Consider the following 26,338-nt stretch of genomic DNA (forward strand, 5'->3'; position numbering starts at 1 on the left):
CAAGGAAATTTTAATATTTTTTTGTTTTTTTTGATGAATTTTGATTTCTTTATGAAAAATTCTTCTTTTATATTTGCTAATGATCCAAAATTTTAGTAATATGATCCATAATTTTGGTCATATGATCCATAATTTTGATAATCTGATCCATAATGCTTGGAAAGAAGGCCAATGAAAATATATTAATTGATCCACACATTTTATAAAATCTATGGATCATTTATCAAAGTTTATGGATCATATCACCGAAACTATGGATCATTTGAACAATTTAAATTAATTAAATTTTATTTATTTATTTATTTAATTTAATTAATTAGTTTAATAAAAATAATTTTAATAAAATAATTTTAAGTATTTTTGAAAGAAAAAAAAAATTTAATTATAGTTTATTTGTATTGCAAAAGAAAATTGAAATATTATGAAAAATTTTTATTAAAAAAGAAAATTTAATTAATTGTACCTTGTGTATCAGGGTTTATTAAATAAAAATTTATTATTTTTTTGAATTTTAAAGATTTAATTATATAAAAAAGTTACTGTCTTTTTTAAATTTTTTTAGAATTTAATTTTTAATTAAAAAGTTAAAATCAAATTAAAAGACGAGAAGACCCTATAGATCTTTATTTTTATTTAAATAAAAATTAAAAAGAATTAATTTAAGTTATGGATCAAATGGCCAGAATTATGGATCATATGACTAAAATTATGGATCATATTACTGAAATTATGGATCATCATCACGATAAAAAAATGCGCAAATTTGAAGTTTTATGGATCAAAATATAGTTTTTTGTGGATCATTTTCCAAAGATCTATGGATCATTTGTCATATGTTTATGGGAAAATAGCAAGAATTGTAATGTTTTTCTTGACCATGTTAATGGAACATATTTCCCTTTTAATTGCTTAATTTTAGCTTAGTAATGGATAAAAAAAATTATTCTTTATGGAATCTCCTGAACTATTTTATGGATTTATGGTAGCATTTTAAGGAACATTCAGATGTTATTTATGGATCGTTTTTCATTTTTTTATGGATCCGTCTTTATTGTTTATATGCAAAAGTATGTTTTGCCGTTTGGGAATTCCTTTAGGGATTCGATCGGACATTCCAGAAGAAAATTTCGGAGAAATTACGGGAGTCGAGGGAATGGAATTTCTGATTAAATTTCTGGAAGAATTACTGAAAGTATTGCTAAAGGGGTTCTTGAAAGAAATTCCGAAGAAGATTCTAAGAAAAATCTTAGAAATTTGTGAAGGAGTTTTCGAAAGAATTCCTTATGATTTTTCTGAAGGAAGTATTTCTAGAATTATTTACGAAGAGTTTTCTTTAAAAGAAATTCCTTGATGATTTTTATAATGACTGGGGTATGCCTGAAAGAATTTCTAGATGAGTAACCGGGTTAATTCCCAGGAGTATTTTTTATGAAAAAAATGTCTGAAAAATATTCCAAACGATCTTTTGGACAAATTGAAGAAATATGCCCTGGATGAATCCTCTAAGAAAAAAAAATCCGAAGCAACTCCGAAGTAAATTCCAAAGAAATATTCGAAGTAGTATGATGAAGTCTAAGTCTAAATTCTACATTCAAAACAGGGATTTGTACTATTGCTGTCCGAATTTACGAAAGAATTCCTTCAGATGCTACTGAAGGAATTTTTTGAAGAGTTTCTTAACTAATTTCAGAAGGATTTCATGTAGAAATCTAAAAATTTGAATTGGTATTTGTTTGGAAACTCCATTGACAAGATGAGGTATGAAATTTAAAAACATGAGGTATGAAATTTACAAAAATGTGTATTCTTGAATCAAAAATTACTTGAGTTTTAGCTTCAGATTAATTTCCCACGGAATTTCAGAAGAAGAATAGAGAAAGGTTCTCTGAGAAAAGTCAGACTAACTACCCAAGTGAATTTAGAACAAATCGACTTTACTTCATTACAATCTACTGTACTTTTGTAGTCAGTAGCATAAAAAGTTGGGTATGCTGAATTTAAATCGAAATGAAAATTAAAAAAATATTTCCATTGAATCACGTTGAACCAAGTAAATTTATTCATATTGATGACTCATAGTGCATTGCGTGCTGGACCATAAAAACAGCATGCAACGCCACCCCGAAGCCATAGAAAAGTCATGCTGCAGAACGATGTGGTCTCCGGATGAGAACGCGCAATCGAGCCGAAGGCGTGTTTGTACCAAGTAAACAACTTGATTCCATACTTCAGCTTGGAGGGCTGTTCGAATGTCCTGTTTTGTTCCTGCGAAACTATCGCACACCACTCGTGATTTCCAGTTAAATTTTATCGGGTGCGAGCGTGAACACAATAGCAGCAATCAAACGTTGGCATTTATGTTGACATATCGATTCTCTTGCGAATCGCCACGAAGGGAGATTGTCTATACGGAACTACTTCTACACCAATCGCAAGTGAAAAAGACTATTTAAAGAGCCAAGTTAAAACTTGCTAATATCTAGTCTAAGAGAGTTTTAAATTTGTAGAAACTCGGTTAAATAAATAAAATTTCAAAAGATCCAAAGAACGCTATTAACATTCCAATTTTCGAACAATTTTTCTTTAAACTTCAAAAATCCCCTTGAAAAGTTATAATTCAACCCACAAGGCTACAAGTTGAAAATATTTATTGAAAATCCAAGGAAAACGGAGTTTCAAACTCGCCAAGTCGAGTCAATTACGAGACAATGAAGTCGGCCTTACGGTTGAGGGCGAAATACGTATCTGTAAAGTTTACAACGTGGCGGAACTAAATGGAATATTACGAAACTCGTCTTATGACAGGTGAAGCCATTCCACTAAAAGAGCCTAACAATTTTCTATATTTGCATGGCGTGTCATATAAATTAGCATTATTACATTTGTTGCGCTTGGAACATCCAACTTCAAAAAAATGTTTCAGGGAAAAGGCAGGATCAAAGCATGCGTTGAAAATTTGCATCTCAAACACGCACTTCGAAGAACGAACGACGTCTGCTTATATGGGCTCCATCCGTTTTGGTTCACGAGGGGCACGTATGTAAATATTAGCGAATTTGATTAATGTGCCTTTCTCGAGAACCAAGAGATTTCACCCGTGTCATCAAATGGAATGCCAAAGTTATGCGAAACATAGTACAGCTTCATTGATGGGCCAATTTAATAAAGAACATAAGCGAGTGTACTTCATCATTCGCTACCCTTGCCATTCGAAAATAACATCATCAACATGCGTTCAAAAGCTTTACGTTATTCATATGATTATTGGTTGCAAAGCCTGGTTTGGGCATACATTCTTCTAGTATAAGCAACAAGTGTTACACAACATTATTTGTTAGTACCCTGTGTGTGATTTTTTCGCAAGATGCTTCATAAAGTCGAGTCATACTTGAATTTCATTAAAATATGCTGAACAAATAGCCATCATATCAAACAATCGCTTTCTATAATAATATTCAGTAACCTCGCATGTAATACCGTTCATAAACAAGCAATAACGATTCTTCTTGCATCCTACGTGAAATGCTTCAGAATGAGCTTGGAGCATAACGCAGGAAAAACGGTTTGCCGCTACCTCGACGTTTTTGGTGAACAAACAGATCTCATTCTGAATAAAGCTGCAAGAAACTGGGGACAACAATAGGCAGAAGGAGTATTTTTGCCTCGCCTGCCGTTCCTGACTTTTATCTTGTTAGGTTCATAGTTGTTTACAAAAGCCTAATTAGCATAGCTTTCGTTTACTCAGCTGTTGCACAACGCCTGCATCCACATGAAGCACAAGCCTTGATATTTGCTTTGAGTGGCAGACAGAATTACCACAATGTTAATTTACGATGGAAATTCGACATTAAGGGTATGCGATAACCCACTTTTTCCTAACGAAACGAAACGAAACGAAATTTAAAATGTTTATGTTGATTCGGATCGAAACGAAACGAAATATAGATTTCTTTCGAGACTTCGAAACGATACGAAATCAAGGTTCATTTAATTCGAAATTTTTCGAAACGAAACGAAATTTTGATTTTTTTTTCCGCGGAATTTTTTTTGAATTGGTTTTACATCATGTACGCAATTCTGATTCCACTTTTTCGAAGTCGAATAACTGTTTTGCGACCAAAAGAGTTATAATAACTGAAAAGGCAATCTATGCTGAATCGTCACATTCTCGCCGCATATACCATTGGCGATAAAGCAATACCCCAGCATTTGTACCGCTTTAAAAAGGAATTCATCGTGTAGCGTGTGCTCCCGAATCTGATCAATTTTATATCAGTTTTATATCAGTAAGTATATAAAAATGAAGAAATTGTGTGATTTTTCATATACGGATTCAAATTTCGTTTAAAACCTTAGTTCACCTAAGAATTATGTAATAATAAAAGCTTACTTCTTATTGTCTTGTCAGCGTATTTTTACAGTATTGACTTAGTCAAAATTTGAAAAAGAATGCTTAGAATTAATTTTTATTTAGTGGCATATTTAATTATGTATCCACATCTACCAAGCGTATATGCAGTTATAGAATTGATATTGCTAGATCAACATTTGAAAGAGGCGTATCTGCCAAAATTTATTCCTTCTTATTCTTCGTTTACATATATAGCATACATTTGCTCACTAGAAGAATTCTGTGCACCTTTCTAAAATGCATAAAGATATGTATTTCAGATTGAATTTCACAGACCCATAGTCTTATATACAATCAGCTCGACAAATTGTTTGTCCTTGGCATATGAGAACAGCTGTTATGGTCAGTATGTGCTGAAAGCAATCATAAGTAAAGAATTCTCAGCAATTTTAATGATCTTTCAATCCGCTCTGAATTTTTTTGCAAATTCCATGCGAAGATCTAGAAATGCCCACAAATCTGAAATGCTCCTCACATATTGTGCAAATAGTCAAAGAAGAGCTTATTAGCTTAATTAGCTATACACATCATAGTTGCTAATCATGATTGACCGAGAAACAGCAAATATGCCCAGCTCACCATTTAAATAATATTCTTGTGATACAAAAAAGTTATTCTTATTGTATACTTGCTTCGGAGTTTCCAGTTATTTTGAAAGCAAGAAGATGAAAATTGTGTTTCAAATCAATCCAACGCAAGATCAATGTGCTTCGTTTAATAATCTTGTACAACACGATCGATTCCGCACGAAATAATTTTGTGCTCTTCGATGCAGACATTAGTTTTATCACTTCGCGTTCTCCCACACAAGCTGGCGTGATCAGCATCAACACAATCGATTGCACACTGGTTAAATAAATTTCTGCTATGCGAGGTAGATTTTTTTCACTTCGCGTTCTTCCGGACCAGGCTTGTAAAATGTCATCTGCATGTCATTTGACTAATTTGTTCATAACTTTCTTTAGAAGCAAAATTTCTTCCATAATTTTGAATGTACTCATAACGCTTGAGTAGGGTTATATTTTTGTCCAAGGGTACATTGCTCTAAGTATAACATCAAAGGCTGGAGAGTGAAAACTCTACAAAATGTCATGTGTCATTTGACATAATGTCATTTGAATGACATTTTGCCTCCCACGGCCCAGATTACATATTTACAGCAAAGTCTCGTTAGACAAAGTTGTAGGCCCATTAGACCGCTATAAGTTCGTCATACAACATGAATTGATAGTTACCTTCTGAAAAAAGTTCTGGGAAAATTATACAAACGAATGCAAATGACATTTTACAACACTGTTCCGGACTAGCTGCCGTCCCATGACCAGCAGCAACACGATCGATTCCGCATTCATATTGTGCAAATAGTAAAAAAATATCACAAAATTTTAATCATGGAAAGACTGGAGACGTTTTATAGAAGAAAACTACTTACGTATTTGTCGACTAAGAATGGGGTTATGTAGTAAGCGTTAATAGAAAAAATTGTATAACCTAAATTTTGATAACGATTTTGTTCAGCGGCGCAGCCAAAATTTTTTATAATATAAAGTATGGATTAGTTTAAATTTGTTTCGAAATTCCGCGGAATTCCGTTAAATTTCGTTAAAAGCAAGTTTTTTCTAGCGAAATTTTTATAATTTTACGAAACGGAACGAAATCAAGAAATAAGATTTCGCCATGCTTAAATTCCGCGAAATTCCGCGGAATTTCGTTTCGAACCACCTGAAACGAAATTTTTCGAAATACCGCAATCCGGGGGAACATTGATCAGCGGGGTAACATTGATCAGTTGAACCATTTTCAAAAGATGAATAAAGTATTACTTTCTGTTATTACGATTACTTATTATGAGTTAGGTATTTTAATCTTGACTAAATTTGCTACCGAATAATATAATCTCCACTAGAATTTGCATTTAATTTTTGCCATAGTTTGAAAAATAAAATCAACATCATTTTGTTAACTCACAGTAAGCTGCCAAAAAGCACTCAAAACAAGCATAATAACAAAAAATTGAGATCGTACCTACAATTGGGTGATAAGTAATCTTATTTTCTTTGTTTATCCATATTTTTGTTTCAAAATTTTGATTTTATTGTTGAAAAACCTGATAATTCACCTAGCGGTCATGATGCCTTACTCGAAACAATCAATACGCTTCGCCTCAGTATAAGGATTTCAAAAGTAATTGCCTACCTTAAGGCGTTTACAAACGCTTGCTTTATAGACGTAACAAAGTGAAATGATTGATGATCAAAGTTACCCCAAATTGGAAATTCGAAAAACTAGACAAAACAGATTTTTAAAACAATTTTATAATTATTAAATAATCAAGAACAATAGCCTCAAACGTTCTACACGTAGCAGTACTCGTTTTAAAAATATGAAAAAAGCAATCATTTAATTTACGGAGGAAATATTTACAAAACATTGAAAAAATTGATCAATGATACCCCGTATTACGGTACCGCATATGCTTATTCGACATTGCTGAATTGCAAAGGCTCACCTAGTGTAGTCACATAACGCCATAAATTTTGGAACCTCATTAAAATCTGTCTGCAACTTTTGGACCATTCCCAACGACGCTCAAATCTAATTTCCGTTCAATTTTCTTAATTCACCTTTTGCGGGCCAAACATAGTAGAGAGGCACACCTGAAGCAAGCTACTACACTGCACTGGAATGAAGGCGAACTTGCACCCATTAAATAGGGTACAAAGAATAGACTCACTACACATAACATAAGTGGATCTTCGAACAAAATCCCCATCAAAAAGTTGACCTGGGCCAAAACTATTATAACGAGCGTAGGGAACATCGTTCTATCATTCTCAAGCGTAAACAAATACCATATTAGCATTAGCATTAGCATTGAGCATTTCGCACAAATTCGTAGGCGGTACAAGCCAAGACTATTGTATGAGAGTAGGGTTAAGGCAGACATTTTCGTCTTATCGTCATAGTCTCAAATATCAATAAAATAGAAGCTTTTTTGCCAAATTCATTCGTACCCAATCGTAAGCTTAGGCGAAACGTTCTGCTATAGTGGAGTTCTAGCAAAATGACGTTGCTTTCATTGATTTTAGCCCCTATGACGACGGACGGAAATACCTGCCGTGTCCCTAGTATCACTTTCATCCGTTACCACAGATATTGATTTGGGACTAATTACTATCTCTTAGATGGAAGCGATGCACTCTGTAGTAGTCGAGATCTGTTCTGGCCACGTCCTTGCGAATGCTGAGGAAGGGGAAGGATGATTAGCTGAACACCTACTTAAAAAAGATGCAGAGAACTCTACGACCTCTCATAGGTGCCACGGAAGAGGGAATTATGTGGTAGGTTATAACAGTAGGAATCGTTTTGGTAGAACGTGAAACACAGAAAGAACTAAGATAGTAATACAAAGTAGGAAAGGGACAAGCCTGGAAGCCACGACCTCCTGCTTATAAAGCAGAAGCGACCACCGAGCACCGAGCAACAAATACCATATGACCAAAAAATTAGAACACTTTGTTTTAAAGAGTACAAAGGTCAGGATAGATAACCGATGTGTGGAGAAAAGTAGTAGAATGTATATATTTTAAACATTATCGAAAAATGGGCGATAATATCCGTAAACAAATCTCTTCTGCGCTGCTTGCAGCAATGGACAAGATATAAAATCAATATCGACATTTTCTTTATCTAAATATATCTTTTTTCTACCGATTACTAATATCGAAAATGAAATGATCCTAAACCCGGTTCAATAAGTTTGTGTTTGAGCTTGAGCTTGATTGACTGCTCGTAGTTGCTACTCCATTATGATCAGATCAGCTGTTCTTGCACAGGGAAGCAACAGATGTTTGCTTGGGACTAGCTCACATCTTCAATGTACAAGTACTGGTGATCTCATTTGTTAGGTCATACTGGCGCCTGCCACGTCAGAATGCAAGTCAATGTAGGGAAGGGGGAGGAAATGATGATGCAATCACTCTCCCACTGCAAGCCGAATATACCTCTGCACTTGCCACGAGTTCATGCGGAATTCGTTGGAATTTTTGGATTAGGTTCGAGAGGCAGAGGTCCATCTTGGTTAACGAGCTGCCAATGTGATAGATAGGGGTAAGCAACTGATGGAATTTCTAATTGGATGTTTGGAAACGCGCTTTATAGTTCATTTCCAATTCTAGCAGATTACTGTTAGAATATTCAAGTTGAAGGTATAGGAATTGAAATGGAAACGGTATAGAAGTCCATTTCCAGTTCTAGCGATTACTAGAACATGAGAAATATAGAGAAAGATACAAAGTAGGAGAATGGAACGGACCTGGGATTGAACCCACGACCTTCTGCGTATGAGGCAGAAGCAGTAGCCATATGACTACGAAGCCCGCTAAGTTTGTGTATGAATTAAAGAAAATTAAAGTTTTTTTTCAAAAAGTTTTAACTGTTATACATTAGACTGTAAATATGCAGTTTTCGGTTTTTTCGGAGGGATGGCGAGGGATACACTAATGTTGGTTAACAAGTTGCAAAAATGAGCTGCGAAATGTAATGATGAGAAGAAAAAATCCACAAAGTTTTCAAAATTAAAGTTTTAATATTGACTAGATGTCATTCTTGTTAATACTTCAATTCCGTATAGACTGCAATGTTGAAGATATGTATATCCTCTAACCTAAATCATTAACCAAGTATACAAAAGAAAACTTCCAGGGCGGTATCGCGAGGTGTTTTTAGTTTGGAATAATAATGAACTATATTAACGATGTTTCTGATCATTTTTGAAAAATTGCTGCTATTTTCCCGCATTACATTTATAGAACATTTTGAAAATTGAAAACCTGTTTCAACACTAATTTACTTATAACGCTTTAACTAAGCATTAGGTTAATTTGAATATCTTGACAAACTGCTTGATAATATTCTGGTAATAACGTTTCCTAATTTGTACCGATAAGGGAAATACCGAGCCTGTGACAAGCGTGGTGTCATCATCATCAATAGATATAGCCCACTGTCATCATTGAAAAGGCAGTAAAAAAACTAGTGTTCGGGACATCCTGACTACGATTTGGCGATAGGCTAAACAATATTGATAACATTTATTGTTCAAACAGCGAAACACTGATATTGTGAAGCTATATTGTAATACACAATACACTCAACCCTCTTTTTACGGCAGTTTTTTATTAGTCACTTCGTTTTACGGCCTCCTTTTTACGGCACGTGACGTAGAAAGAATTAGAAACATTATTGATATTCAGAAACAAGCCTATAAGAAGGCATTCTTAGAAACCCAAAGAACAAAGTAGATGCTTTGTATATTCATCATTTGCCTTCAACAACTGTTCCATTCCAGGTCATTCAAGAATTTCCTGGGGTCTACACGCGTAACCAAAGACCTAAGGTCTACAAGCGTAACGGAAGAGTTGTTATCTCTTTTTCAAAATGGTTCATGCCCTATTTGATATATTAAACCAAATTCCATTCCAGATCATCCAAAAACTCCCTGGAGTATTGGTCTTGAGGTCTACCCGCGTAACCAGAGGGCTGTTATCTCTTTTTTTAAATGGTTCATGCCAAACTCCATATGCCTTAAGCAGCCGTTCCTTTCTAGCTCATCCAAAAATTCTCAAGACTCCCAAATATGTCCTCTGAGATTTTGTCTTTCACTTGCGTCTCAAATGTAGGCATAAGAGTTGTTCTAAGATCTCCAAGTTGTCCTGGAGTTTGAATCAAATGATCTACCGAATCAACCAAGTCTTTCCTGATGTCCCCAGCCGCGGTAACAATCCCATTATGTCCGCCTAGTATTTTTCTTTCACTTGTATCTCAAATCCAGGCATATTAGATGTTGCAAAGTCTCTAAATTGTTCTGGAGTTTGAATCAAATTTTCTACCAAACCAACCAAGGCATCCATGATGTCTCAGCCGCGATATCAACCCAATTATGTCCTCCGAATATTTGTCTTTCATTTGCGTCTCAAATCCACACATACGAGATGTTGCAAGATCTCCAAATCGTCCTGAAGTTTGAATCAAATGGTCTGCCGAAACAACCAAAGCTTTCATGATGTCCCCAGCCGCGGTAACAACCCAATTATGTTCTCCAAGTATATGTCTTTCACTTGCGTCTTAAATCCAGGCGAATGAAATGTTGTAAGGTCTCCAAATTGTCCTGGAGTTTGAATCAAATGGTCCACCGAATCAACCAAGGCTTCCATGATGTCCCCAGCCACGGTTGTCCTCCAAGTAATTATCTTTCGCTCGCATCTCAAATCCAGGCATATGAGTTGCTCTAAGATCTCCAAATTACCCTTGAGTTTGAATCAAAGGGTCTGTTTAGGCACCCAGGCATATTAGATGTTGTAGAGCAGCGGTTCTCAACCTGGGGTACCCCCGAGGGTACCTTCGCTGACCCAGGGGGTACCTCGGACGAAAATGCGTAATGGCGGACATATTACAATTCCAATAAAAAAAACTATTGGTACTATTCTAATCATTGTATATATTTATATTGCAAGTATTGTACATAATATGCATAGCAATTAGTAAATCGAAACATATCGAATCATGTTCACCACAGCCAACACAATGTACACAAAAGATCAAAAAAAATCTACAAAACCAATCTAGGGGAACTGTTCCGATCTCAATCTCACTGTACATATATCCATCTCATCGCTAAACAAAGAAATACGACACCAAATTCGTCGCTTCTTTTTGTCAACATTCGTGCTCACTGCTGATAAAAATCACAAAAATAATAAACAAACCCAATTCCTTTCCATTGCTTTGTTTTTGATGGGATGGAAATAGGAGCTATGAGATGAAGTGGCGAACCGTTCCCCTATTTAATCGGAACAAAATTATGAAATATGTTAAGAGTATAATTCTCAACTAAAATATAAAATTTGAAGGTTCAGAAGCCTTGAAGCTAAAAGGCATTTCTTTAAGGAAAACTCTTGGAAGCCTTCTTCTACGTGGTTCAAAAGCCTCCTTCCAAGGAAAATAATTGATACATTAAATTTGAAGGTTAGAATAAAGGCTTTTAAAAAAAAAAAGCTTTGGAAGCCTTCTTCTACGCGGTTCAAAAGCCTCCTTCCAAGACCCCTTCAAGAGACTTGGAAACCTCCTTTCGAGGGGCACAGAAATCTTCTTTCAGCCAGCCTCCTTTCAAGTGGTTCGGAAGCCTCTTTTCGAAAGGGTCTGAAGCACCCTTTCAGGAGACTCGGAAGCCCTCTTTCAATATACTCGGAAGCCCCATTTCAAAAGGCTCAGAAGCCTCCTTTGCAAGTGACTCGGAAACTTCCTTTAAAGGCGTCCGAATTCTACCTTCAAGAAGCTTGGAAGCCTATTTTTAAAAGCCTTAGCAGCGTCATTTCTAGAGGCTCGAAAGTCCCCTTTCATGGGGCTCGAAAGCTTTCATTTAAAAGGCTCGGAAACCTCCTTTCGAGGGGATCTGAATTCTTTTAGCCAACTCCACAAGTGGTTCGGAAGCCTATTTTCAAAAGGGTCGGAAACCCAGTTTCAAGAGACTCGGAAACTCCCTTTCAAGAGTCTCGGAAGCACCTTTCTAAGAGGTCCGGAAACCTCCTTTTGAGGGGTTCGGAATTCTTCTTTCAGTCAGCCCCCTTTGAAGTGGTTCGCAAGCCTCTTTTCGGAAGCCCTCATTCAAGAGGCTCAGATGCCCCTTTTTAAGAGGGTCACTAGTCCTCTTTCCAGAGGGTTTGAAGCCCTCTTTCAAAAGACCCGGAAGCCCACTTTCAAGTGGCTTGGAAACCCAAGCGAGGGGCTCGGAATTATCTTTTCAAGAAACTTGGAAGCCTACTTTCAAAAGGTTCAGAAACGCCATTTCCAGATGCTCAAAAGTCTCTTTTCAATAGGTTCGAAGGCACTCTTTCAAGATAATTTTATAAGTTACGCTTATTAAAATAGGGGGTACCTCAATGAATATAAAAACACGAAGGGGTACCTCTCAAGAAAAAGGTTGAGAACCGCTGTTGTAGAGTCTCTAATTTGTTCAGGAGTTTGAATCAAATTGTCTACCAAACCAACCAAGGCATCCATGATGACCCTGGAGCTTAAATCATATGTTCAGCCCAATCAACCAAGCCTTTCATGATGTTCCCAGCCGCTGGGAAGCCGTTCACTCCCAGAGAGAAAGAGAGAGAGTAATTGTAACTTAACATATACGTATTCCAACCTCAACGTCGTCTTCGGTGTCTCCTAGTACTTGACTCGACTAAACATGTGCATGGACTGAGGACTGTTTGTCCTAACTCCAGGACAAATTAGAGGGCATTGAAAATCACATCTTATGTACAAAAAAAATTACATGAAGGACGCGATTTGGTGCATACCTGTGCTAGGGACATAGGGCAATTTGGAGAACCTGAATCATGTCATCTTCTCGAATAAAATATGTGCATGTGCTCGGATGACATAATTGGGAACAGAATTATCGCTAACAAAGATAAAAAACGCACCTTCATTGGGGACATAGTTCCAGGCGAGGTTTTGGAACGCACCTTCATTGGGGACATAGTTCCAGGCGAGGTTTATGATTTGGCAATTTGGAGGATCACTAGTAAACTATAAATACTAGGAGATCACAATTGGGGTGATACCGTTGCTAAGGACATCATGCAAATCGTTGTTCATTTGGTAAGTAATATAAAAACACACAGTGGACATAATGGCGTTGATATCGTGGCTGGGGACATAATGGAAGCCTTGGTTGATTCGGTAGACTATTTGATTCAATCTTTAGAACAATTGGAAGATCTTACAACATCTTACATGCCAGAATTTGAGATGCAATTCGCAAGCTATCCAAACTCCAGGACAACTTTGAGATCTTACAACACCTCATATGTCTTGATTTGAGACAAGTGAAAGACACTCGTGGAATATAATTGAGTTTATACCGCGACTGAAGACATCATGGAAGCCTTGGTTGAGTTGGTAGACCATTTGATTCAAACTCCAGGACAATTTGGAGATCTTACAACATCTCACATGCTAAAATTTGATACGCAAGTGAAAGACTGATACTAAGAAGACAAAATTTGGTTGACACCACGGCTTGGGACATGGAAGCCTTGGTTGATTCGGTAGACCATTTGATTCATACTCCAAGACAATTTGGAGATCTTACAACACCTCATATGTCTTGTTTTTAGACGCAAGTGAAAGACAAATACTCGGGGAATATAATTGAGTTGATATCGCGACTGAAGAAATCATGAAATCCTTGTTTGATTAGGTTGACCATTTGATTTGAACTCCACGACAATTTGGCGAACTTTAAACATCTTACATGCCTGGATTTGAGACGTAAGTGAATGACTCGGAGGACATAATTGTGTTGATACCGCGGCTGGGGGCACCATGGAAGCCTTGGTTGGTTCATTAGACCAGCGGTTCTCAACCTTTTTCTTGGGAGGTACCCCTTCTTGTTTTTGTATTCATTGAGGTACCCCCTATTTTAATAAGCGTAACTTATAAAATTATCTTGAAAGAGTGCCTTCGAACCTATTGAAAAGAGACTTTTGAGCATCTGGAAATGGCGTTTCTGAACCTTTTGAAAGTAGGCTTCCAAGTATCTTGAAAAGATAATTCCGAGCCCCTCGCTTGGGTTTCCAAGCCACTTGAAAGTGGGCTTCCGGGTCTTTTGAAAGAGGGCTTCAAACCCTCTGGAGAGAGGACTTGTGACCCTCTTAAAAAGGGGCATCTGAGCCTCTTGAATGAGGGCTTCCGAAAAGAGGCTTGCGAACCACTTCAAAGGGAGCTGACTGAAAGAAGAATTCCGAACCCCTCAAAAGGAGGTTTCCGGACCTCTTAGAAAGGTGCTTCCGAGACACTTGAAAGGGAGTTTCCGAGTCTCTTGAAACTGGGTTTCCGACCCTTTTGAAAATAGGCTTCCGAACCACTTGTGGGGTTGGCTAAAAGAATTCAGATCCCATCGAAAAGAGGTTTCCGAGCCTTTTAAAAGAAAGCTTTCGAGCCTCATGAAAGGGGACTTTCAAGCCTCTAGAAATTACGCTGCTAAGGGAGTTCAGTGCGTGATCTCTCTTGTTTCGGACAGCAGAACGATCGCGCGGTCGGCCGAAGAATTGTGTTCTGCATTGCGCGGCCGGTAATGAAAATTAATCAGTTCAGTGCGTGATCTCTCTTGTTTCGGACAGCAGAACGATCGCGCAGTCGGCCGAATTATTGTGTTCTGCATTGCGCGGCCGGTAATGAAAATTAATCAGTTCAGTGTTCTCTCTTGTTTCGGACAGCAGAACGATCGCGCGGTCGGCCGAAGTATTGTGTTCTGCATTGCGCGGCCGGTAATAAAAATCAATCAGTTCAGTGCGTGATCTCTCTTGTTTCGGACAGCAGAACGATCGCGCGGTCGGCCGAAGTATTGTGTTCTGCATTGCGCGACCGGTAATGAAAATTAATCAGTTCAGTGCGTGATCTCTCTTGTTTCGGACAGCAGAACGATCGCGCGGTCGGCCGAAGTATTGTGTTCTGCATTGCGCGGCCGGTAATAAAAATTAATCAGTTCAGTGCGTGATCTCTCTTGTTTCGGACAGCAGAACGATCGCGCGGTCGGCCGAAGTATTGTGTTCTGCATTGCGCGGCCGGTAATAAAAATTAATCAGTTCAGTGCGTGATCTCTCTTGTTTCGGACAGCAGAACGATCGCGCGGTCGGCCGAAATATTAGTGTTATTTCCCATCCCATAGATCGCATCACTTACCAAAAGTGAATCCAGATAAATTATCCTTTGTAACTAAAACGAAATCCTATCCCAAGACAATCGTGGAGATGCAGAGGTATACTCGGTCTCTAGTAGCAACGAGAGTCGGACTAACAATCCTTCCATTCCTATATGACCGTAAGGACGTGGCCGGCGCCGTTATTGACTTTAAATATTTGAGCTCCCGAAACGTGTACATTGAGAATGGGTAGCTAACCCCAAGCCCCATTCATTGTGTTCTCTGTACAATTTCGCAAGTTCAGTCAATCACGGAGTAGCAACTACGAATTGTGCGGTCATAATGCTCATGCTCATGCTCATGCTCTAGAAATTACGCTGCTCAGGCTTTTAAAAATAGGCTTCCAAGCTTCTTGAAGGTAGAATTCGGACCCCTTTAAAGAAAGTTTCCGAGTCACTTGCAAAGGAGGCTTCTGAGCCTTTTGAAAGGGGGCTTCCGAGTATATTGAAAGAGGGCTTCCGAACCTTGAAAGGCTTGAAAGGAGGTTGGCTGAAAGAAGATTTCTGAGCCCCTCGAAAGCAGGTTTCCAAGCCTCTTGAAGGGGTCTTGGAAGGAGGCTTTTGAACCGCGTAGAAGAAGGCTTCCAAAGTTTTTTTTTTGAAGCCTTTATTCTAACCTTCAAATTTAATGTATCAATTATTTTCCTTGGAAGGAGGCTTTTTAACCACGTAGAAGAAGGCTTCCAAGAGTTTTCCTTTTTTGAAAAAAAGCCTTTTAGCTTCAAGGCTTCTGAACCTTCAAATTTGATATTTTAGTTAAGAATTATGCTCTTAACATATTTCATAATTTTGTTTCGATTAAATAGATTGGTTTTGTAGATTTTTTTTGATCTTTTGTGTACACTGTGTTGGCTGTGGTGAACATGATTCGATATGTTTTGATTTACTAATTACTATGCATATTATGTACAATACTTGCAATATAAATTTATACAATTATTAAAACTTTTCCAATAGTTTTGCCTTTCTCGTATACAAAGTATACGTAAAGGCTATATGTTGGCTCCAAAATCAAACTTTTTATAGAAGGCTCGGAGACCCATAGTGTTATATACCAATCGACTCAGCTCGACGAATTGAAGTGATGTCTGTGTGTGTATGTGTGTGTGTGTGTGTGTGTGTGTGTGTGTGTGTGTGTGTGTGTGTGTGTGTGTGTGTGTGTGTGTGTGTGTGTGTGTGTGTGTGTGTGTGTGTGTGTGTGTGTGTGCGCAAAAACTCTAGCCAACTTTTCAGGCGCTTACCCCTTACCCCTGCTTGCAACAAGTTGCATTCGATGCAGAATCCTGTCCCATTATTTCCTATTGAAAATTGGCCGGATCGGACTATGGGCTCAGAAGTTATGGTCAAAATACCTTTTTTTAGGCAACAACGAGTGGAAAAGTCTAGCCCATTTTTCAGGCACTTACCCTTAACCGATTTGCTGGCAACAAGTTGCATTCGACGTAGAATCCTGTCCCATTGTTTTCTATTGACAATTGGCCGAATTGGACTATGGGCTCGGTAGATATGCCCAAAATATTTTTTTCATACCAAAAGTGCGTAGAAATTACTCACTCGAAAAAAACGAGAAGGGCACCATCACCGCTAGGTGGATTAATCTGGTTTTTTTTATTGGAATTGTAATATGTCCGCCATTACGCATTTTCATCCGAGGTTCCCCCTGGGTCAGCGAAGGTACCCCCAGGGGTACATGTACCCCAGGTTGAGAACCGCTGCATTAGACCATTTGATTCAAACTCTAGGACAATTTGGAGATCCTACAACACTTCATATGTCTTGTTTTAAGACGCAAGTGAAAGATAAATACTCGGAGAACATAATTAAGTTGATACCACGGCTTGGGACATCATGAAGGCTTTGGTTGATTCGATTGACCATTTGATTCAAACTCCAGGACAAATTGGAGATCTTACAACATCTCCTATGCCTGGATTTGGACGGATATTACAATACCTCATGTAAGACGCAAGTGAATATATCTAAAAGTATACAACGATCAATAAATTAAGTGAAAACCAAGAAATTTTTGCAAAAATTCTTTTCACGTCACATTCGGTTTACGTCCCCCCAATAAGTGACGTAAACAAAGGGTTGAGTGTATTATCATGCGAGCTCACTACTGAAAACATCACAATAATGAGAAACAGATCAATTAACGCATGACTATTTCGTTTTCGATTGATATTATTATGGGTACATGTGATGAAATAAAAGAGTAGATACACTACGAAAGAATATCAGAATGGTAGAGCATTGCTTCGAAGAATATAAAGCCATCTTAAATAATAAACAAGTTGAAAAAACGTCGTGAATATAGAATACGGCAATATGTGCTATTTTTTACGATTTGTGTAATTGATTGTGGGAGAAAAACAATAAAATAAAAGCCTATTAACGACCTGTGTTGGTGAACTCATTCATAAATATCAATCATTGAGCACTCCCGCGCGAACTAACTCGTTTGCGATTTTAGAGGAATGCATCATGTATGCAGGGTTTCGACTTTTCAATTCAATGAGACCAAAGCAAGCGTTTTTCGGGCCAAGGGAAAATCTTGTTTCGTTGTTTATGTTGAGGATCATCTTTCACCCATCAATCTTTTCTTTAGAATTAGCATTGGAAGATAAACGAAAATCTTGCCTATTTGATGAAAATCCTTTTTCGTTTCATTACTTTTACCTCTCACTCACTTTTCGTGAGAATTATCGCAGAACAATTACAAAATTGTATGGCCGCGCCGGGATTCGAACCCAGAATAGTAACAATAATAGCTGTGGAGATGCGCTCACTCTAGCCACACTACCACGCTATCTGTATGAAAGCATTAAGGTATTTGTTCCACATAAGCTACTACAATTTGCATTTATGATGCCACGAAAAGACTCGAATATTAAAGAAAAAGAGCAAACCAACGTTTAGCGGCAACCGAAGTGAGCGAAAAATTGTTATCATTCTCCAGGCTGTTTTTCTTTCCCGAAAAGCGATTTCTCCCCAAAAACTATTGTGAGGGATCATGTGCTCCTGAGATTGAGTGAGCATTACGAACCCTGTGTATGAGTAATACACTGTAACAGGGCCGGATTTAGCCGGAAGGGGGCCCCGGGGCCGACGGTATGTGGGGGCCCAAAAATATACAAAAATGGTTGGTTTTGGTACTTAAGATTTGTGGGGGCCCGGGGCCACGGCCCCCCCGGCCCCCCCCTAAAACAGGCCCTGCACTGTAACGACTACTATCCTTGATTGTCTGTGTATTGTTACACAGTAGAAATAAAAAATTGTTCACGCGATGAATTTGTTTGTTTTTTGGTTGAAATACAAATATAAATGATTATACTTTTCTGAAAAATATCGTACATCGCAAAAAAAAATCCCATTTCTCTAACCACCTCCAACATTTCTCGCTTGCGGCATCTCTCCCTGAGGTGTGACATCTCAAGCGTATTTAACTTTTTTTTTTGTAATGTAAATAGCACAGTCCATTTTTTTTTGCAAATGACTTCTACACTGTGTAGTTGGATCCCTAAACTATCAAAAACAATATATAGAGTTTCAATAAAACTGTTTGTTTAGAAGAAATGTCAATTTTTTTAAAGGTGTGGCATCTCACCCAGATTTACTTTATGTTTTATTCTGCGTGGAATGGGTCTCGATCCAAAGTTATATACTAAGCTAACATTACTATACGTGACCCTATCTCAACGGGACAAGAATGGCAATAATTTTGCTCTTGTGAAATTTGTGATTCTCTACCCGTTTTGACCTGCATCGAAAGGGTTGCAAATGCTGGGTGGTTAAAACACATGATCAGATACAGGAATAGTACATTAAACAACTTCAAAGTTTTGTTTACCATGTGCGGCTATATTTGACAATATATAATTAGAAAATGCTAGAAGATGACTGTTTCGAAAGTCGCTTTTTTTCACAAAGAAAATATTCTACATCAGTCAATCAATCATAATGTGTGCAATTCAGCAAGTGGTTTATAGCTTTAAATTCCAAAAATAAATGTAACTTTGTAAGGGTTTTTTCAGGATAACTACAAATCGTTATTCTCTATCATATTGTAAATCTAATAATGGAAAGAGGAAGAATTTTCAAAATTTTTCGTTTGTCGTTTGCTTTCAAACGACATGATAACTGCTTCTTCTTCTTCTTATTGGCATTACATTCCCACACTGGGACAGAGCCGCCTCGCAGCTTAGTGTTCATTAAGCACTTCCACAGTTATTAACTGCGAGGTTTCTAAGCTAAGTTACCATTTTTGCATTCGTATATCATGAGGCTAACACGATGATACTTTTATGCCCAGGGAAGACGAGACAATTTCCAATCCGAAAATTGCCTAGACCGGCACCGGGAATCTAACCCAGCCACCCTCAGCATGGTCTTGCTTGCATGCAATGGCGGGCACAGAAAAATTAATAACTGAGGAAATGCAAATAGAATACTTGAATAATAAATTCCAGTTGAATTATAGAGCCATTGGAGAAGAAGAAGAAGAAGAAGAAGAAGACAGCAATACGAAGAGTATTGGTTATCGTAAGCATACAAAGTGAAAAACTTGTGTTTCGCAATTAGTAATCAATATCCGCTATAATATCGTTTGCAGTGATATTGAAGATTGCGACGTAAATGATAATAGTGATGAAAAGTTGATACAGGTGTCTGAATACCATTTAATCAACCAATCAATTGGAATCGCTATACATACATATAAACTATTCTATAGCATTGCACAAATCGCTTGCTTCACCCTGCACCTATTCCATCAGGTTAGTATAAAATGATCACACCTATCCGGATAATTACTTCTGACACTCATTTGGATTCTGATGCTTGTCCTCCGCTTATTCGATAAACGAGCATGATGGTGAGCCGATACTGAACGGTAATGGAACTTCTCTTCCTCGTTCTAGTCATAATCATCGTCATCGGCCATCCGTAGGCGCTGGCAATTTGTGATCCAAGGATAATTGCCTCATCTCGCCACGTTGTAGACAGAAAATTGATTACGGAGGAGCATCGGTAGAATTAATCGTAAGAGAAAGTTTATATATTCACTATTCAGAGATAATTGAGCGAAATACAGGATAATTGGTTTCCGTGTGGCTAATTGGAAAATTTTCGCTTCAGAAGGGATAATCAATTAAGCAGCAATATTCTCGACTTTGTTGAAAATAATTATGGCAAATCGGCTTATATGTAAATATAGGCTAACTCCTTTCGTAATAAATGAGCCACTGCTGAGGTCGTCATCCGCTTTGAAGCGCGTATCTGCTGCACTCATATTAGCCTCCTGCACGTATTACGGATTACTGGGGCCCTCCTTAGCCGTGCGGTAAGATGCGCGGCTACAAAGCAAGACCATTTTGAGGGTGGCTGGGTTCGATTCCCGGTGCCGGTCTAGGCAATTTTCGGATTGGAAATTGTCTCGACTTCCCTGGGCATAAAAATATCATCGTTCTAGCCTCATGATATCTAGAGTGCTTTGAGAATAGGTCGTATGTGCAAAAGAGAGCCTCTCTTCGGTTACATTCTCTTTCGATTATTACAAAGCTATACACAAATTTATGTTGGATATTTTGGCAGATATCTAAAGACAATAACTTTGTCTAGCGTGCTAAAGTGAAAATGTAGCAGAAAATGCTAAACTTGCCGATCTATTAGCGAAAGAGAGCGTGAACAAAGAGAATCTCTCTTTTGCACATACGACCTATTCTCAAAGCAATCTAGATATACAAATGCAAAAATGGTAACCTGGCTTAGAAACCTCGCAGTTAATATCTATGGAAGTGCTTAATGAACACTTAGCTGCGAACCGGCTCTATCCCAGTGTGGGGATGTAATGCCAACAACAAGAAGAAGAACGTATTACTGCAAACGAGGCGTTCCAAGAACGAAATTTGTCGACAATTCCCCAGAATACAGGCACAACTCAGAAATTGTGTAATTACTTATTCAAATTGTGTTTTTAAACTTCACAAAAAATCATGAATTCGTGCAAAATTTGGTTGATTATGATAGTTAGGCCGATACAAATATTTAGAAACAATTTTGTCTCCCCTCCTCGGGTTTTTCTACTAAAAAGAATATTTTGAGGGGCAACAAAATATAATTCGGATAATTTTGAGGATTTCCAAAACATTCTTGAACAAATCCGAGGAGTTTTTTATTTTTTTTATTTTAATAATTTTAATTTTTTTCATTTATTTTATTTTTTATCACCCCCAATCTCCCCCTTGACCTTTCTGAGACCAGTAAGACATAACGTTTATTTAATATTTGTAACGGCCTTATAGGGGCCCTCCTTAGCCGTGCGGTAGGACGCGCGGCTACAAAGCAAGACCATGCTGAGGGTGGCTGGATTCGATTCCCGGTGCCGGTCTAGGCAATTTTCAGATTGGAAATTGTCTCGACTTCCCTGGGCATAAAAGTATCATCGTGTTAGCCTCATGATATACGAATGCAAAAATGGTAACTTGGCTTAGAAACCTCGCAGTTAATAACTGTGGAAGTGCTTAATGAACACTACTAAGCTGCGAGGCGGCTCTGTCCCAGTATGGCCATCCACTTGTCAACGATTGTCATGCACTTTTCGCATGACTCGCATTCGACCGCATACGACGTCGGATGGCAATCCTCCGTATGCTTATCATTCAGAAACCGAATGACACTTAAACAAAATATAAATAGTAATACGGATAGATTGCGAAGGAGAAGACAATGGTAACTAGATGGTGTGATTATCGGTATTGAATGAAAGCAGATGAAACTCATTGAATTTGAGAGGTGAGAGTGAAAATCAAAAGGAGATAAGGAATGAATGGTTTTAATAAAATGCAGTTTTCTGATTTCACATGTTTATTGTTGTTTTTCTTTCGTACTGAGTTTTGTACAATATGGTTGAAGCTATTTTGATGCAATAACGTAGGTTGGTATGCGGTGCGATGACAGCGGTATCCATAACTGATTGCGCGGACGGATGTCGTTAAATTTCTTCTTACCTTTAAGACAACTGATGCCGGATTCCAGACGGGAGTCCAAGCTCGACCAATTTTAAGTGACAAATCTTGCTTGTTATGTGCTGAAAGTGGGAGGATTTTCCAAAGTTTTGTCGAGCCTGACGTTTTTGCAATGGATATGCCTGTAAATAATGGAACGAAACGGCTGTTATATTATACATTGACTTATATAATTCGCTTACCATTATAAGTTGTAGAAATGTATCAAATTCTGCTGCAAAGAGCAGATGCTCTTCGTTACACTTCAAATTAAAAATGGTGTTCCGTCTCCAGCTCAGATAAAATCAGCATGCAAGTGAAGCGCATATCAGTCCGATTTCGAATGATTATAATAATAGGGCCAAACCGAGAGCCACATCATTTGAAAAAGAATGGATCTTTCTTTGGTTAACACGTAGGTCTAGAACCGCGTGAAGATTCAATCAAAAGAAGTATGAGAAATCATACGCTTATCGAATGATGTTCATTTGATAATGCAAGGATGTGTCATTCGGTACGGTACTTCATTTGAAAACAAGTGGAGCAGCTATCTCAATGAGAGGAATTATAAATCAGTCGATTTAAGGAGGACGTTTTGGTTCAGTGTAGAAACATTAAAACTTTAATTCTTCATGTTTAAATCAAATTATAAAAGCGTAGGGACACGGCAGGTATTTCCGTCCATCGTCATAGAGGCTAAAACCAACGAAAGCAACGTACATTTGCTAGAACTCCACTATAGCAGAACGTTTCTCCTGAGCTTACGATTTGGTACGTATGAGTTTTACAAAAAGCGTCTCTTTTATTGGTTTTCGAGACTATGAAGAACAGACGAAAATACCTGCCGTGTCCCTATTTCTTTCTATTTGACGCAGTGAATAACCAATCCATCTGTATGCCAACGAGACTGGATAAAGCTATTCTAGTATGAAATCAGCTTTCAACATCATCGACCTAACATGCATCTAATGTTAGATATTTTATTGCTCTTTTGAGGTTCCTCAATAAAAGCAAAGTGTCGCTCGGCTTGTTGAACATATTGTTTTACAATGTTTGTAGGGTAAGACGGTATAATATGCCCCCCCTAAGGCAACTCCTTGATAACTTTTTACATTTCAACGCAATGTATGCAAACTTTGTGTTATTTGGTAGTCCAGGAAGTCGAAAATGCATTACCCGTCAGTAGTCATATAAAAATATTACAGATAACACGTAATAAAGCTTTTTTGAAAAGTAGTGAAAAAATGAATTCTAGACCAACATTTGAAAAGGGCGTAACAGCCAAAATTTATTCCTTCGGATTCATTAGCTACATACATAGCTTTATACATAGACAAAACACTGGAGAGATCAAATTTTGGCTGTTACGCCCTTTTCAAATGTTGGTCTAGAATTTCAAAAAAAGCCTGGGCAATACGCCCCACCATAACCAAAGACGTTTCATAGCCCTTCATTAATATTTTATCAATCCCATAATAAAAAGGTTACACATCCTTATGCGCTTGACATTAAACGACGAATAGAAAGCCATTCGTACGGGCAACAGATTAGACCATGAATGTTTAGGAGACGAGGAGCTCATGACGACTGGTTCTGTGTTTGGAGGAGCAAGGAGATTAGCGAGGCGTGCATTTGCACATCAAGTAAGAAAAAATATAATTGGTTTATTACCTGTATTGGTTTAAGGATTTTTTGTACCGGGTATCCCAGGATTTCAGGAAATAAAATCCCGAGAATTTTTGTCCCGAGATGGAAACTCTAATCGTAATACGACGGGATTTTTTAGAGTTATTTTTTGCCGAGCGCTTAGTATAGGAGTGATGTTTATAACGAGTCGGCCAGTGGCGTTTCCGGTTTAGAATTGGGCGACTTATGCGCCACTCCTGAAAGGAGACCGCCCAACGAGTTTTGATTGCCCGGCTTGAGACCTTCTTAGAGGAAGGGCCACTTTTCATAGAAAGGAAGCATGCTGGCTAACCCGAATACGTCCGTCGTACTTCTCGTTACCGAGCGGACAGAACTGATCCCAAGAGATCTCTTAGGTAAATTTTTCCGATTTCCGGCCTGGAAACAAAGTCTTTCAGGCGGGGGTTTTCCTCATCGGACCAACCCAAAACTGTTACCTGTTCCACCCCGTTAAAGACTGGAAAGCTAGCAAAAGTCAAATCGAGCTGACTACCAGGTAAATACAACAACAAAAAACCTAAATTCGAACACGAAGTGACATACATTCTTTAAAAGACAGTAACTAAATACATTCAAACTATACGCATTGTCATTTGGACCAAACCAGCTTTAACTTTCGATTTTTATTTCGGCTCTGATAACTCCATACATGAGAACTCAAATTCGACAGTACATGGGTTTTATTGCAATTTCTTCGTTTCCTTGCATTCGTCTAGGCCTAGCCTTCCCACTGTTTCCCTATAACTTAGAGGTTCACAGGGGGGTCGTGGGGGGGCTCGTGGGCTGTTCAGTGGTGGGTCGCGAAAGACAAATCTCTATTCATGACTTTGTTACTATTTTGTCACACAAATCTATTCCATATTTTGAATTAAGATCTAACTAATGATTGGATGATTAAAGAACAACAATCCTGACGAGGTCAACGGCTTTTTTTTGTTATACGGTATTTGGGCAAGTAGAAAGAAATCCTATACAATCCAAATGTAAGCCCCGAACCCAATCCAAAACCAATCCTAATTCAATTCGAATCCTATCTTAATCAAATCCAAATCTATTTAAAATCCAGTCTTGTGATGAACTTTATTTATAATTTAAATATCACTTTGATAAAGAAATAAAAAAAAATTCAAATCCAGTCCAAATCTATTTCAAATCCAATCCAAATCCAATTCTAATCAAATCGAAATCCAATTCAAATTCTAATCTGAATAAATTGTGGATTGGATGTGGACGAATTTTTGACAAATACAATGATGGGATATAAATCAATTTATTATAATTTGTCCAATCGAACGCGAATTCATTTTTATCTAATTTCACAAAATCAATGCATTTGGTACCTGGTGGGTCGCAAGCAATATGGGATTCTGCTAGGTGGGTCGCATATCCAAAAGTTTGGGAACCTCTGTTCTAACTCGTATCTAGGCGTGCGTGCAATTCCCTGATCCGACATGTGTACACTCTCTTCCAGGGATTGAATCCTAAAGAGAATGAACAAGTCTCTCACTTCAAGACAAAATTTTCAAAACGACTTATCTGCTTTCGTAAACAAAGATTCAAACGACGATTTAACGAATCTGATAGCTCTCCCACGCAAACCAACACCATCAACAGGTAGCGGAATCCTTCACCTACCTATTCATGGTGTTGATTTGCGTGGGAGAGCTATCAGATTCGTCAAATCGTCGTTTGATTCTTTGTTTACAAAAGCAGATAAGTCGTTTTGAAAATTTTGTCTTGACTTATCATCTCTGTATACATATACGATATTGTCGGCGTAGCACCAAGTTAGAATTCGGAAGTCGGGACTTCCGAACCGAACTTTCTTCCGAAGTTTTATTTGTCAAACTAATTGATGCGTTGTTTAGCGCATCTTTAGGCGAATCCAGCGCACTACTTCCGAAGTTGGGAAAGTTGCCTGTATCTGGAGAAAAATCCAACTTCGGTATTAAAAGCGGTATAAATTTATTCCGGATAGACAATATGTAGCATACCGCGAGAAACTTTTGCGCAAGCTGTCATGATAGAGAACTGATTCGGGATGCTATACCCCATGATAAATTTCTTTTAGAAAGCTCCAAATGCGGGAAGCACTGGCTCTGATGATGCATTTCAACTTGTTTTACACATCTGTGAAGTAACCAACACGAAAGGAGCGAAAACAAAGCGAAAATCATCATTTTTCTGTGGGGGCTGCCTATCCGATTCTGTTTTTTCGCAGTTGTATACAAGTTTGATAAATTTGTTATCATGGCTTGTTATGATTCGGAACAGTTTTTGCCTATTTTTTATCGTTGTTCAATATCTATTGAGAGGGATTTCTGCAAACCCTGCTCTCTTCCCATCTCTTCTTCACTATTTCTCTTCGCCGGCGGTATCTCCGGTTGTTTGGCTCTTTCCTTTCTACTTACTCCAACAAATTTCCCCCAACGATCTCGATCTCACTTCCACATAAGGTGGTTATACAACAAAGCCA

General features: G+C 37.9%; 1 protein-coding gene across 1 annotated transcript in view; it reads left to right on the top strand.

The window, feature by feature from the left end:
• LOC134221538 (uncharacterized) overlaps positions 1–26,338 on the top strand; it is a 70,854-nt gene that overhangs the window by 19,353 nt on the left and 25,163 nt on the right. The window lies entirely within an intron of this gene.

This window comes from Armigeres subalbatus, chromosome 3, assembly GCF_024139115.2.
Source record: "Armigeres subalbatus isolate Guangzhou_Male chromosome 3, GZ_Asu_2, whole genome shotgun sequence".
NCBI lineage: Eukaryota > Metazoa > Arthropoda > Insecta > Diptera > Culicidae > Armigeres > Armigeres subalbatus.